Genomic DNA, 12,925 nt, shown 5'->3' with positions numbered 1-12,925 from the left:
TCGCTCAATAAACACACACAATGCCTGGTCTGGGAATCGAAACTGCGATCCTCCGACCACGAGTCCGCTGCCCTAACCACTGGGCCATTGCGACTCCACTGCTGCTGCTGTTGTTGGTTCTACTGCTCTTTCTTTCCCCACTTTTTGAGCTCTTCAGAGGCTTTGATAGAAAACTCTCACATGGTCCTTATTGACACCTATGTTGCAGTCAAGCCTTTTGCCTAGAAGTAACACCCTTTCTTTCCACACTTTCAATGGAACACTGCTTTGACATGTCCTGTTATCTTTGGGTGTCACTGAAACTTCACTTGACCATATACCATTCTTGGCCACCAACTTCTCTTGTTATACTCCAAACATGGTGACAATCCAAGGATCAGTATCATTATCAATATCCTTGACAGTGGTTTCATATTTTGCTACATTAAATATTGTAGAACCATTGTGAGGGCAGGTGTAAAATGCCTACAAAATGCTTAGTGGAATTTCATCTGTCCTTATATTCTGAAATTCTGGTGAGGTAAACTTTGCTTTACATAATTTTGAGGTTGAGCACAGAGGCTGATCTTATCGACTTAACTCTTCTCCCAAAATTGTTGGCCTTGTGCCAAAATCTGAACCCATTATTATTATTAATAATAATAATAATGATGATATGAAGGTGGCAAGCTGTCAGGATCATTGGCATAATGGATAAAATGCTTAGTGGAATTTTGATCATTTTTACTTTTTGAGTTCAAATTCTGCAGAGGTCAACTTTGCCTTTCATACTTATGGGGTTGATGATATAAACAGGAGTTGAGCACTGAGGTTAATCTAACCGACTAACCCTCTTCCCTAAAATTTCAGGCCTTGTGCCTATAACAGAAAGGATCATCATCATCATATTCTTAAAAATGAAACACTCATCAGAAGATATAGTCTAAGATATACTTCTTCCATCTCCTCCTCCTCTGCCACCACCACCACCACCACCTTCCAATCAATCATTGGCTCTTTTTTCTGATATAAATAAATCTATTTTATGTACTGTTATTGCCACTGGTAACTGTCTGCCTCAGAAGACAAAAGTGCATTGAGGTGACACTCGTGTGTGTGTGTTCATGATGATGATGATGATGTCTGGAAAGTGAACAGTGTATGAGTCAGATACATGCTTGTGTGTGTAGGAGGGGAGAAAATCAGGTGTAGTGTTGGCGAATCTCAGGAAACATGGAAGTTTTGAAGGATGCGGTGCTCCGACAACTAACAACTGATGCCAGCAATTTGTTCCATGCTTCGATACATCATCATCATTTAATGCTGGCATGTGTATGAATGTGTGTATATATTTATACACACATGCATATATATGTATCATCATTGCTGTTACGCCTGGCACGAGTTGGATGGGTTGTCACAGTCAGAATTAAGATATATTTGAGAGTATTGTTCATCTAGACAGGCCAGAACACACTTTCAGAATCCTCGCGTGGCAGGACATTACATTAACCAGCTAAATATGGTAATTAAAAGGAAGAAATGCCGAGTAAAATAAACTGGTTTTGCTGGAACAACCTCAGCAATACCTGAACAGAAAGAGGCAGTTCAAGCTTTGCTTGGATGAGAGGAAATCAATGCTCATATAAAAGAAAATTCGTTTGGGCAACGTGATGGTCCCATTTTAGACTAGAGAACGGAAAACTTTTAGACAGGTGCAGCTGATATACTTAGATCTACGGATACATTGCCATGGGAGGCAACTCTTCTTTCCCCTCTTTCAAAATGGATAAATTTCATCACATTTTTAGTTTAATTCTGTTTTTTATCACCACTGGGCTAACTAGGATTGCGTATTCACCTCCTGCATAAAATAGGCCATGTGCTTCTAGCCTGCACGACTGAAGAGTTGTCAGTACTGTTAAATGCAATTGTAGGCGGGAAAAGGCGAGCTGGTAGAAACGTTAGCACGCTGAGCGAAATGCTTAGCGGTATTTCGTAAGCCGTTACGTTCTGAGTTCAAATTCCGCCGAGGTCGACTTTGCCTTTCATCCTTTCGGGGTCGAAAAATTAAGTACTAGTTACGCACTGGGGTCGATGTGATCGACTCAACCCGTTTGTCTGTCCTTGTTTGTCTAGCCCCTTGTGGGCAATAAAGAAATAGGTATTTCGTCTGCCGCTTACGTTCTGAGTTCAAATTCTGCTGAGGTCAACTTTGCCTTTCATCCTTTCGGGGTCGATTAAATAAGTACCAGTTACGCACTGGGGTCGATATAATCGACTTAATCCGTTTGTCTGTCCTTTCTGTGTTTAGCCCCTTGTGGGTAGTAATGAAATAGGTATTTCGTCTGTCTTTACGCTCTGGGTTCAAATTCTGCTGAGGTCAACTTTGCTTTTCATCCTTTCGGAGTCGATAAATTAAGTACCAGTTGCGTACTGGAGTCGATCTAATCTACTGGTCCCCTTCCCCAAAATTTCAGACCTTGTGCCTAGAGTAGAAAAGAATTGTAGGCGGGAACTGGTGGTATCTTTTTGACTGGAATTTACTACTCAGAAATCTGAAAGTGTGTGTGTGTGTGTGTGTATGTACGTACGATAGTAATGCGCTGGAAAGTGAGTAATCAACACTTTATACCAATCGGTGTTAAATGTTGTACCATTACTGTTTGTGCTCAATCATACAGAATCATAGCAATTTTTATTACTTACTAGCAGGATCGCCCGGCGTTGCTCGGGTTTGTAAGGGAAATAACTATATAAGCATTTTTAGAGAGTTATAGCCAAAGAATAGCAAAAAATACATTAAAAATGTGAAAAAAATTATGGTAATTTTTTTTTTAAATCGTTGACTCATCGTAGACATTTTTAGAGAGTTACTTCCCTTATATTAAAAAAATGCATTAAAATGGGAAAAAAATGATGGTAAATTATTTTAAAAATCGTAGACTCGTCGTAGACGCGCGCTAATACCCAGAAGGGCTCGATATGAATCACGACTATAAGATACCCGGTTTTGGTTACACTGCACCGCAAAATGTGGGAGTAGTTAGAAATCTAAATCGTAGGAGACAGACACACAACTTCACTTTTATATATAAAGATTTCAATCACAGATAGAATGACACAAACATAGCAACCAAATTTGTTTGGCTGAAACGAACGAAATGCCAGGAAAGATTTTGCAGAGAAACAAATGGCGTAAAGACAAGGGGTAAATTAAATAGATGTCAGGGACGTAATCGTTTAGTGATTATGATGTCTGGTTATTTCCCTTGTATTGCATACTTAAGGCAGAGGTAAAGTGGTGAATAAGGTGGATGCACTATTTGCCTTTATCATCTGATGGAATTTGTTGAAGAGCATTTTCTACAGTAGGGTGCCCTTCCTGTTACCAACCCACCACTTGTTTTCCGAGCAAAGTAATAGCTTTCCATAGCTAGACATATTTTTCACAGATGACTGGGAATGAACAACATCGTTTGTATAACAATGACAGTCATTTACGACCATTGTGTGATGTGATGTCTAGACAAGGGTATACACAAACATAAACACACATCTCTCTCTCTCTCTCTCTATATATATATATATATATATATATATATACCGGAGTAAACACATAAATGTGAAACAAGGTGGAAAAAAGAGTACTCAAATACCAGTGGTAGAGTAATATGCTTTATTTAAAGCAGCAGAAAATTCAACAAAATCTTCTCGTTGCCGTTCATCAGACAAAAAACTGTCTGATGAACGGCAACGAGAAACTCAGAGTAACAGATTTTGTTGAATTTTCTGCTGCTTTAAATAAAGTATATATATATATATATATATATAAATGCCAAAACCTTCCCAGGTGAAGAATGCATCCTACGACATCGATTAGTAGTTAGTGACTTCAGGATCAGGGCAAATGGATGCCCAGATGACAACCAGCATGGAGGAAAAGAGTCTGGAAGCTTAAGGATCCTGCGAATGGACAGAGATTTAGAGATGTTTTACTCAAAGCTTTTAATGAAATAGAGGAGGATATAGCATCACATGATGTGGAAGACAACTAGAAGTTTCAACGGGACTACCTGTTGAGGGCCCCTGACGAGATCTGTGGATGGTGCAAAGTCCCCTCTCAACTCAAGGAAGAAGCAAGCTTCTTAAACATACACCCACACTTATCCCTATTGTGTTAAAGTAGTTGTATGTTGTTCTATAAATATGATTGAAATCACTGCATAAAACGTAGATAGTATATGGTTACCCAGGTAATTCAGTAAAAATTGTAGAAAAGTGGTTATATTGGCGTGTGATTTCAGGCCTGCATTTTGAGTTGTTGTGGAGGTCAGTTGTAACAACATACAAGCTGTTTTGATTTTTTTGTAAATATTAAATTGCCATCAATGTTAATTATTTTTTAGGTGATGAGGCTTTGAATGGATGTGGAGGTGAATGGTACTGTGGTTTGCTTAGTTTGTTAATAATACTGTTAAATGTTGGGATGGATGGAAAGTTAGGACGGTGACAGAGGTGGGAGTGGGTAGAAAAGGTGTGGGTTAGCCAGGTTGGATTATTTGTTTGATGGGGAATGGGATATGTTTGAAGTTTTGTTATTTAAATTGCAAAATTAAAATTAAATATGTCACACACAATATATATATATATATATATATATATGTGGCTTCTGTGCCGGTGGCATGTAAAAGGCACCAACTGATCGTGGCCGTTGCCAGCCTCCCCTGGCACGTAAAAAGCACCCACTACACTCACAGAGTGGTTGGCGTTATGAAGGGCATCCAGCTGTAGAAACACTGCCAGATGAGACTGGAGCCTGTTGCAGCCTCCTGGCTTCCCAGACCCCGGTCGAACCGTCCAACCCATGCTAGCATGGAAAACGGACGTTAAACGATGATGATGATATATATATATATATATGGCTGTGCCCCAAACAGGTGGTCATGAGCTTGGTTTCATTGTGTGCATATCATCTGCAGACTTTTTTATTTTTACAATTAATGATACAGCATAATTGGTTTAGGTACGACCGACACGTGTTTCTGTTGCATAGGCAATTAGCATTTGCATCCATCTATTTTCAACTAGGCTCCTAGATCTGTCACAAATGTAGTTCAAAGCAAACTGAGTGTATCTATGCATGGCAAATGTATTTTGCCAGGTTACTATGGTTTCAAATAGAAAAATAAAGGAAAGGAGATGGAGATTTAGAAACTTGACATGGCTATAAAAATTACAGTGTGGTTGACCTTATCCTGACCTTATGTTTAGGTTTGAAACTAAGAGTTCTAAATCCTAAGTAGGTCAAAGTGTATTCCTCAATGTTTATACACCTGGCAGGTACCAGATGGGTTTAAACAAAATCAAATTAAATTCTATCAAATTAGATTAGATACATGTGGTATGAGAATCTTATATGATATTTTAATTTAATTTCATAAAATCAAAATATCTTTTTTAAAATGTCTCATTAAATTAAAATATACAATTGCAGCGTGGAAGGTGTTTATAAGCCATTTAAGAAACACACAAAAGCCATTCGATTCACTTCAACATTTAAGTTAAATTTGTCAAAATATTTTCGTCGCTAAAATCCGCGACCTGTTCACTGACAAAAATCCGTGCTGCATCTCCCCTCGGATTTTTGTCAGTGAACAGGTCGCGGATTTTAGCGACGAAAATATTTTGACAAATTTAACTTAAATGTTGAAGTGAATCGAACGGCTTTTGTGTGTTTCTTAAATGGCTTATAAACACCTTCCACGCTGCAATTGTTTTCGTTTCAGCACATGATCTCAGATCAAATTACTTGCTATGCAAGTACATCTCCAAAATTAAAATATCTTTTTAAGAAATCATAGCAATGCACATAAAACTGAATATAATCTGAAACCCAATCAGACAGGAAAGGTTTCAAATTGCTCACATAAATAAGTTTCTTATACCACATGTATATAATTTAATCTGATAGAATTTAATTTGATAATATTTGATCTGATGCAGTACCTGCCTGTTTTACAAAACATTAAGAAATACACTTTGACCTATTTTAAGGTCTACAACTCTTAGTTTTAACCCTTTGGTATTCAAATTTCTCTATTAAATCTAATGCTTTTTCACTCAAATTGTTTTGAATTAATCATGCATTATGTTATAGCTTTGAGGTTTCAATGATATGATTGTTTATTTTTAGAGTGTCACTATAGGTTAGGTGTGAGAGGCTAGATATGGCCAGTTTGAATATAAAACATGCAGAATATTTGGGCTGGTTTAAACACCAAAGGGTTAAACTTAAACCTCAGGTTGGGACGAGTCAACCTCACTGTAATTTTTATAGCCATATGAAGTTTCTAAATCTGCACCTCACTTCCCTTTTTCTATCTAAAACCATAGTAACCTAGCAAAATACATTAGCCATGCATAAATACACTCTGCTTTGACCTTCATTTCTGGACAGATCTTGAATAAAAGTACCAAGTTAAAAATAAATGGATGCAAATGCAACTGCTAATTGCCTATGCAGTAAAAGAATCAAAGAAAGAAAAGGATATATATATATATATATATATATATATGATGACGACTGATGGTGATGACAATGATGATGATGATGATGATCATCATCATCATCATTTAACGTCCGCTTTCCATGCTAGCATGGGTTGGACGGTTCAACTGGGGTCTGGGGAGCCCGAAAGCTGCACCAGTCCAGTCAGATCTGGCAGTGTTTCTACAGCTGGATGCCCTTCCTAACGCCAACCACTCCGAGAGTGTAGTGGGTGATTTTATGTGCCACCGACACAGGTGCCAGACGAGGCTGGCAAACGGCCACGCTCGGATGGTGTTTTTTATGTGCCACCGACACAGGTGCCAGACGAGGCTGGCAGACGGCCACGCTCGGATGGTGTTTTTATGTGCCACCGACACAGGTGCCAGATGAGGCTGGCAAACGGCCACGATCGGATGGTGCTTGTTACGTGCCCACAGCACGGAGGCCAGTCGATGCGGTACTGGCTACGGCCACGTTCGGATGGTTTTCTTGTGTGCCACGTGCCACCGGCACTGGTACCACAAGGATACAAATTCCATTGATGTTCATCTATTTTGATTTGTTTTGATTTGATTTTCACTTGCCTCAACAGGTCTTCACAAGTGTCACAAGAAGGAAGGTATGCACAGGTGGACTGACTACGTCCCAGGTAGGGGCCATGGGTTATGGCCTGACTAGTCTTGCCGGGTCTTCGGATGGTGTTTTTATGTGCCACCGACACAGGTGCTAGATGAGGCTGGCGAACGGCCACGATCGGATGGGGTTTGTCATGTGCCCACCGCACTGACTACAGCACTGATGGATTTCTTGTGTGCCACAGGCACTGGTACCACAAGATACAAATTCCATTGATGTTCATCTATTTGTCTATTTTGATTTGATTTGATTTGATTTGATTTTCACTTGCCTCAACCGGTCTTCACAGGTGTCACAAGAGGAAGGTATGCACAGGTGGACTGACTAGTCTTGCCGGGTCTTCGGAAGGTGTTTTTATGTGCCACCGACACAGGTGCCAGATGAGGCTGGCGAACGGCCATGATCGGATGGTGTTTGTTACGTGCCCACAGCACGGAGGCCGGTCGATGCGGAACTGGCTACGGCCACGTGTTCGGATGGTTCTCTTGTGTGCCACCGGCACTGGTACCACAAAGATACAGATTCCATTGATGTTCATCTATTTTGATTTGTTTTGATTTTGATTTTGATTTTCACTTGCCTCAACAGGTCTTCACAAGTGTCACAAGAAGGAAGGTATGCACAGGTGGACTGACTACGTCCCAGGTAGGGGCCATGGGTTATGGCCTGACTAGTCTTGCCGGGTCTTCGGATGGTGTTTTTATGTGCCACCGACACAGGTGCTAGATGAGGCTGGCGAACGGCCACGATCGGATGGGGTTTGTCATGTGCCCACAGCACGGAGGCCAGTCGATGCGGTACTGGCTACGGCCACTTTCGGATGGTTTTCTCTTGTGTGCCACCGGCACTGGTACCACAAAGATACAAATTCCATTGATGTTCATCTATTTTGATTTGTTTTGATTTTCACTTGCCTCAACAGGTCTTCACAAGTGTCGCAAGAAGGAAGGTATGTACAGGTGGACTGACTACGTCCCAGGTAGGGCCCACGGGTTATGACCTGACTAGTCTTGCCGGGTCTTCGGATGGTGTTTTTATGTGCCACCATGTTCCCACATCACGGAGGCGAGTCGACGCGGTACTGGCTACAGCCACGTTCGGATGGTTTTCTTGTGTGCCACAGGCACTGGTACCACAAAGATACAAATTCCATTGATGTTCATCTATTTTGATTGATTTTCACTTGCCTCAGCAGGTCTTCACAAGTGTCACAAGAAGGAAGGTATGCACAGGTGGATCGACTATGTCCCAGGTAGGGGCCACGGGATATGGCCTGACTAGTCCTGCCGGGTCCTCTCATGCACAGCACACTTCCATAGGACTCGGTCTTCAGTCATTTCCTTGGTGAGACCTAAAGTTCGAAGGTCGTGCTTCACCACCTCGTCCCAGGTTTTCCTGGGTCTACCTCTTCCACAGGTTCCCTCAACTGCTAGGGTGTAGCACTTTTGCACACAACTATCTTCAGCCATTCTCGTCACATGACCATACCAGCGCAGCCGTCTCTCTTGCACACCACAACTGACACTTCTTAGGTTCAACTTTTCTCTCAAAGTACTTACACTCTGACGATTATGAACACTGACATTACACATCCATCGGAGCATACTGGCTTCATTTCTTGCAAGCTTACGCATATCCTCAGCTGTCACGGCCCATGTTTCACTACCATGTAGCATGGCTGTACGTACACACGCATCATATAGTCTGCCTTTTACTCTTAGCGAGAGGCCTTTTGTCACCAGCAGGGGTAAGAGCTCCCTAAACTTTGCCCAGGCTATTCTTACTCTAGCAGTTACACTTTCAGCACACCCACCCCCGTTACTGACTTGGTCTCCTAGGTAGCGGAAGCTATCAACTACTTCTAGTTTGTCTCCCTGGAACGTGGTAGAAGTTGGTCTCTGCACATTTCCAGTGTTTATTTCTCTTGAGCATCTGCCACAGACAAAAACTATTTTCTTAGTTAGCCTTCCTTTGACATTGCTGCACCTCTTATGTGTCCATAGCTTATGTGTCCATATATATACATACATACAGGGGTTGGACAAAATAATGGAAACACCTTAAAATTTCAAACAAATTAATTTTAATATGGGGTAGGACCGCCTTTTGCTGTAATTACAGCTTGAATTCTATGAGGTATGGACTCATACAAAGTTTGAATTGTTTCCAAAGGAATTTTTGTCCATTCTTCAGCTAAAAGAGTCTTCATGGATATGAAGGTTGATCCAAAGACCATCAGAAATGCTGTACGCTCTGATTTATATTTGGGTTCAAACATGAGGACCCTGCGACACATAATAAAAATAATGAAATTATTGTATACAGTGCTCAGATGCACCACAACTTGTCAGAAAGTGCATATAAAGTACATGCGGTAATGTAGAAATGTCTGGAAAGCGAACAATGTTGAGTCAGATACATGCTTGTGTGTGTATGGAGGGGAGAAAATCAAGTGTAGTGTTGGCGAATCTCAGGAAGCATGGAAGTTTTGAAGGATGCAGTGCTCCGACAACTAACAACAGTTTGTTCCATGCTTCAGCAACTCTCAGCGTGAAAAAATGTTTCCTGAAGTCATGGGAGCTGTGCTGTTTCCTTACTTTGTAAATATGTCCACGGGTGTTAGATGGGTGGAGTTTGAAAAGGTGCTCAGAGTTATTGTTTGTACGATGGTTGATAATTTTATGGGTGTCTGCCAAGTCAGCTGCCAGACGTTGGAGTTTGATGTATTGACCCATGCAGTGAAAGCTAGAAGGCACAAAAGGACCGAAAATGTGTTGCAATACCCAAAGCACAATGGACAAACCATCAAAATCTTTTCCGATGAAAATTCCTTTACCATTGATGCTGTTTCAAACCATCACAGTGATTGATATATTGCTAACTCCCCTTCTGAAGTAAAGCACATCTTTAGGACCAAGCACCCAGCTCAAGTCATGATACTCAGAGTTGTGGTGTCTGAGACGGAAAAAAGATACCACTCCATTTTTTCAAGTCTGGGGAAAAGGTGGGGGCTGAATCATCATCATCATCATTTAACGTCCGCTTTCCATGCTAGCATAGGTTGGACGATTTTGACTGAGGGCTGGCAAACCAGATGGCTGCACTAAACTCCAATCTTGATTTGGCAGAGTTTCTACAGCTGGATGCCCTTCCTAACGCCAACCACTCCGAGACTGTAGGGGGTTCTTTTTACATGCCACCAGCATGGTACTGGCAATGACCTTGCTCGAATCTTTTTACACATGCCACCAGCACAGGTGCCAGTAAGACGACGTTGGTAACGATCCCGCTCGAATGGTGCTCTTTTACGTGCCACTGGCATGGAAGCCAGTTGGCTGCTCTGGCAATGATCACTCTCAGATGGTGCTCTTGGCACCCTACTAGCACAAGCACAAGTGCCAGTAAGGCGACGAACGACCACACTCGAATGGTGCCTTTTAAGTGCCACTGAAGTTTATTATAAAATCCTGTGGTATAAGGTTTTACCTTGGCTGAAATCTAACTAACCCAATGGTAATTATGTGTTGACCTAAGATGGTGCTCCTGCTCATATGGCGAAGGAAGTGCAGAAATTCTGCGAAGACAGCTTCTCTGACTTTTGGTCTGCCAACTTCTGGCCTTCTTCCAGCTCAGACTTGAACCCCCTGGACTATACCATCTGGGGAAAATTGGAGCATGCTACCAACAGAACTTCACATCCAAGTGTTGATCATTTTAAGCAAATCCTGAAGGAAGAGTAGAACAACATGTCTGAGTACTTCCCCATGAAGGTGGACATATTGAATAAGTTGTCTCTTTATCTCTCTATATATAAACGGCAGTTTGTCTGTCTGTGTGTCTGTCAGGTTGTACCCTCACCCTGACCACGATTTCAACCGATTCTGATGAAACTTGACACACACATAGCCCAATGTCATAATTCAAAACTAACGCAGCGAAAATTTTGAAAAGTTCCCCCAGTTCTGAAAAAAATCGATAAATTCGACATGGGGTCGAGAATCTAAGCTTTTTATATGCAACACATTTTCTGTTGTAGTTTTCGCAACTTGCAATCGCTTTTCACCAAACTCATGGTGAAGCTTAATGTTACCCTAAGAAACTTAATTCTGACGTTAGTTTTCCATGCAATACCTTACCATCAGAAAAAATCGATAAAATCATGCCATTTTGGGAAATCGCGTTTTCGCCCAAAGGGACAGCTAGGAACATCGTATACACAGAGAACATTGCAACTTACACATGCGCCTTCGTTCCCTAGAGGGGAAGGACTAGATTGGGATTAGTCGTTGCCTACTAAGGGCTCTTACATACTCGGGCAACGCCGGGCTATGCTGCTAGTACTCCTATAAACTTGTGTTAAAATTATATCTATGTCAAGTTGCTTGTTGTGAAATAAACAATTTCGTGAATTATCTATTATATTCTAAGTTTTGCTTCCCCACCTTGTATATATATCTATGTGTGTGTATGTGTGTGTGTGTGTCTTTGCATTTCTGTCATGTTTCCCCACCACCACCACTGCTTCACAATTGCTGTTTATGTTCCAGACCTAAAAATAAATACTGACTTTGATTTGTTGAATTAAACCTTTTCAAGGCTGTACCCCTGGATGGACTGAAACAAGTAAAAGATAAAATATGCACACATACATACATACATACATACACACACACACACACACACACACACCACACACACACACACACACACACATATATACATACACACAAACACATATTGTGAATTAAAAACGTGACATACTTTAATAAATTTGCATGTATGAATGTTTGGGTGTGTAATCAACATGTCCTACAAATACCTTTCATCACTAAATCTGTCTATCATATGTATTATTTATACTTATGGTATGTTGTGAATTAAACATGTGACACATATTTTATAACACAATGCTTAATAAGTGAATTGACCATGATTCCAACACAGTTGGAAAGACAAAGGCTTTGTAGAGTCACTCATCTAATTAATAGAATTAGTGACTAGACCTTTCTTAATCCTTTAGGGAACAACCTCCCAGACACTGCCTCTGGTTCTCTGACATAAGCTCCCTGTTTCATGTGATCTCAATTAAAACCTTCCTTCAAAATTCCTTGTTACTCTTTTATTCGTTTCAGTCATTTGACTGCAGCCATGCTGGAGCACTGCCTTTAGTCGAGCAAATCGACCCCAGGACTTGTTCTATCGGTTTCTTTTGCTGAACTGCTAAGTTACGGGGATGTAAACACACCACCATCAGTTGTCAAGCGATGTTGGGGGGGGGGGACAAACAGACACACAAACATATACGTATATATATATATATATATATATATACAATGGGCTTCTTTTCAGTTTCCGTCTACCAAATTCACTCACAAGGCTTTGGTCGGCCCGAGGCTATAGTAGAAGAGACTTGCCCAAGGTGTCACACAGTGGGTCTGAATCCGGAACCATGCAGTTCATAAGCAAGCTACTTACCACACAGCCACTCCTACGTCTATGCTAATATATATTCTAAACACCAGCTTAATAGTGATAAAGTTACTTCGCTAAGTTCTTCATTATTTTCAAATTTAATTGAAAAAAAAAAAAAGCACAGGTGTGGCTGTGTAGTAAGAAGTTTGCTTCCCATCCACATTTTTCTGGGTTCAGTCCTGCTGTGTGGCACTTTGGACATGTGTCATCTACCAGGGCCGTGATGCCAAGGGGGCAATTGCACTGGACCCTTGATATCAGGGTCCCCTTTCTACAAAAGATATG

At 41.1% G+C, this 12,925-nt stretch overlaps 1 long non-coding RNA gene across 1 annotated transcript; it reads right to left on the bottom strand.

Annotated features, from left to right (window-relative positions):
- Positions 1 to 1,456: 1,456 nt before the first annotated feature.
- On the bottom strand, positions 1,457 to 6,212 carry LOC118763209. The gene is made up of 3 exons (XR_004998959.1): positions 6,046 to 6,212; positions 3,537 to 3,540; positions 1,457 to 1,466 (listed from the first exon to the last, which is right to left on the bottom strand). It is a non-coding gene; the product is annotated as an uncharacterized LOC118763209 (long non-coding RNA).
- Between the last annotated feature and the right edge of the window lie 6,713 nt (positions 6,213 to 12,925).

Source organism: Octopus sinensis, linkage group LG4, assembly GCF_006345805.1.
Source record: "Octopus sinensis linkage group LG4, ASM634580v1, whole genome shotgun sequence".
Taxonomy (NCBI): domain Eukaryota; kingdom Metazoa; phylum Mollusca; class Cephalopoda; order Octopoda; family Octopodidae; genus Octopus; species Octopus sinensis.
Note: the sequence above shows the minus strand (reverse complement) of the source record. Positions and strands in the feature narration are given on the sequence as shown.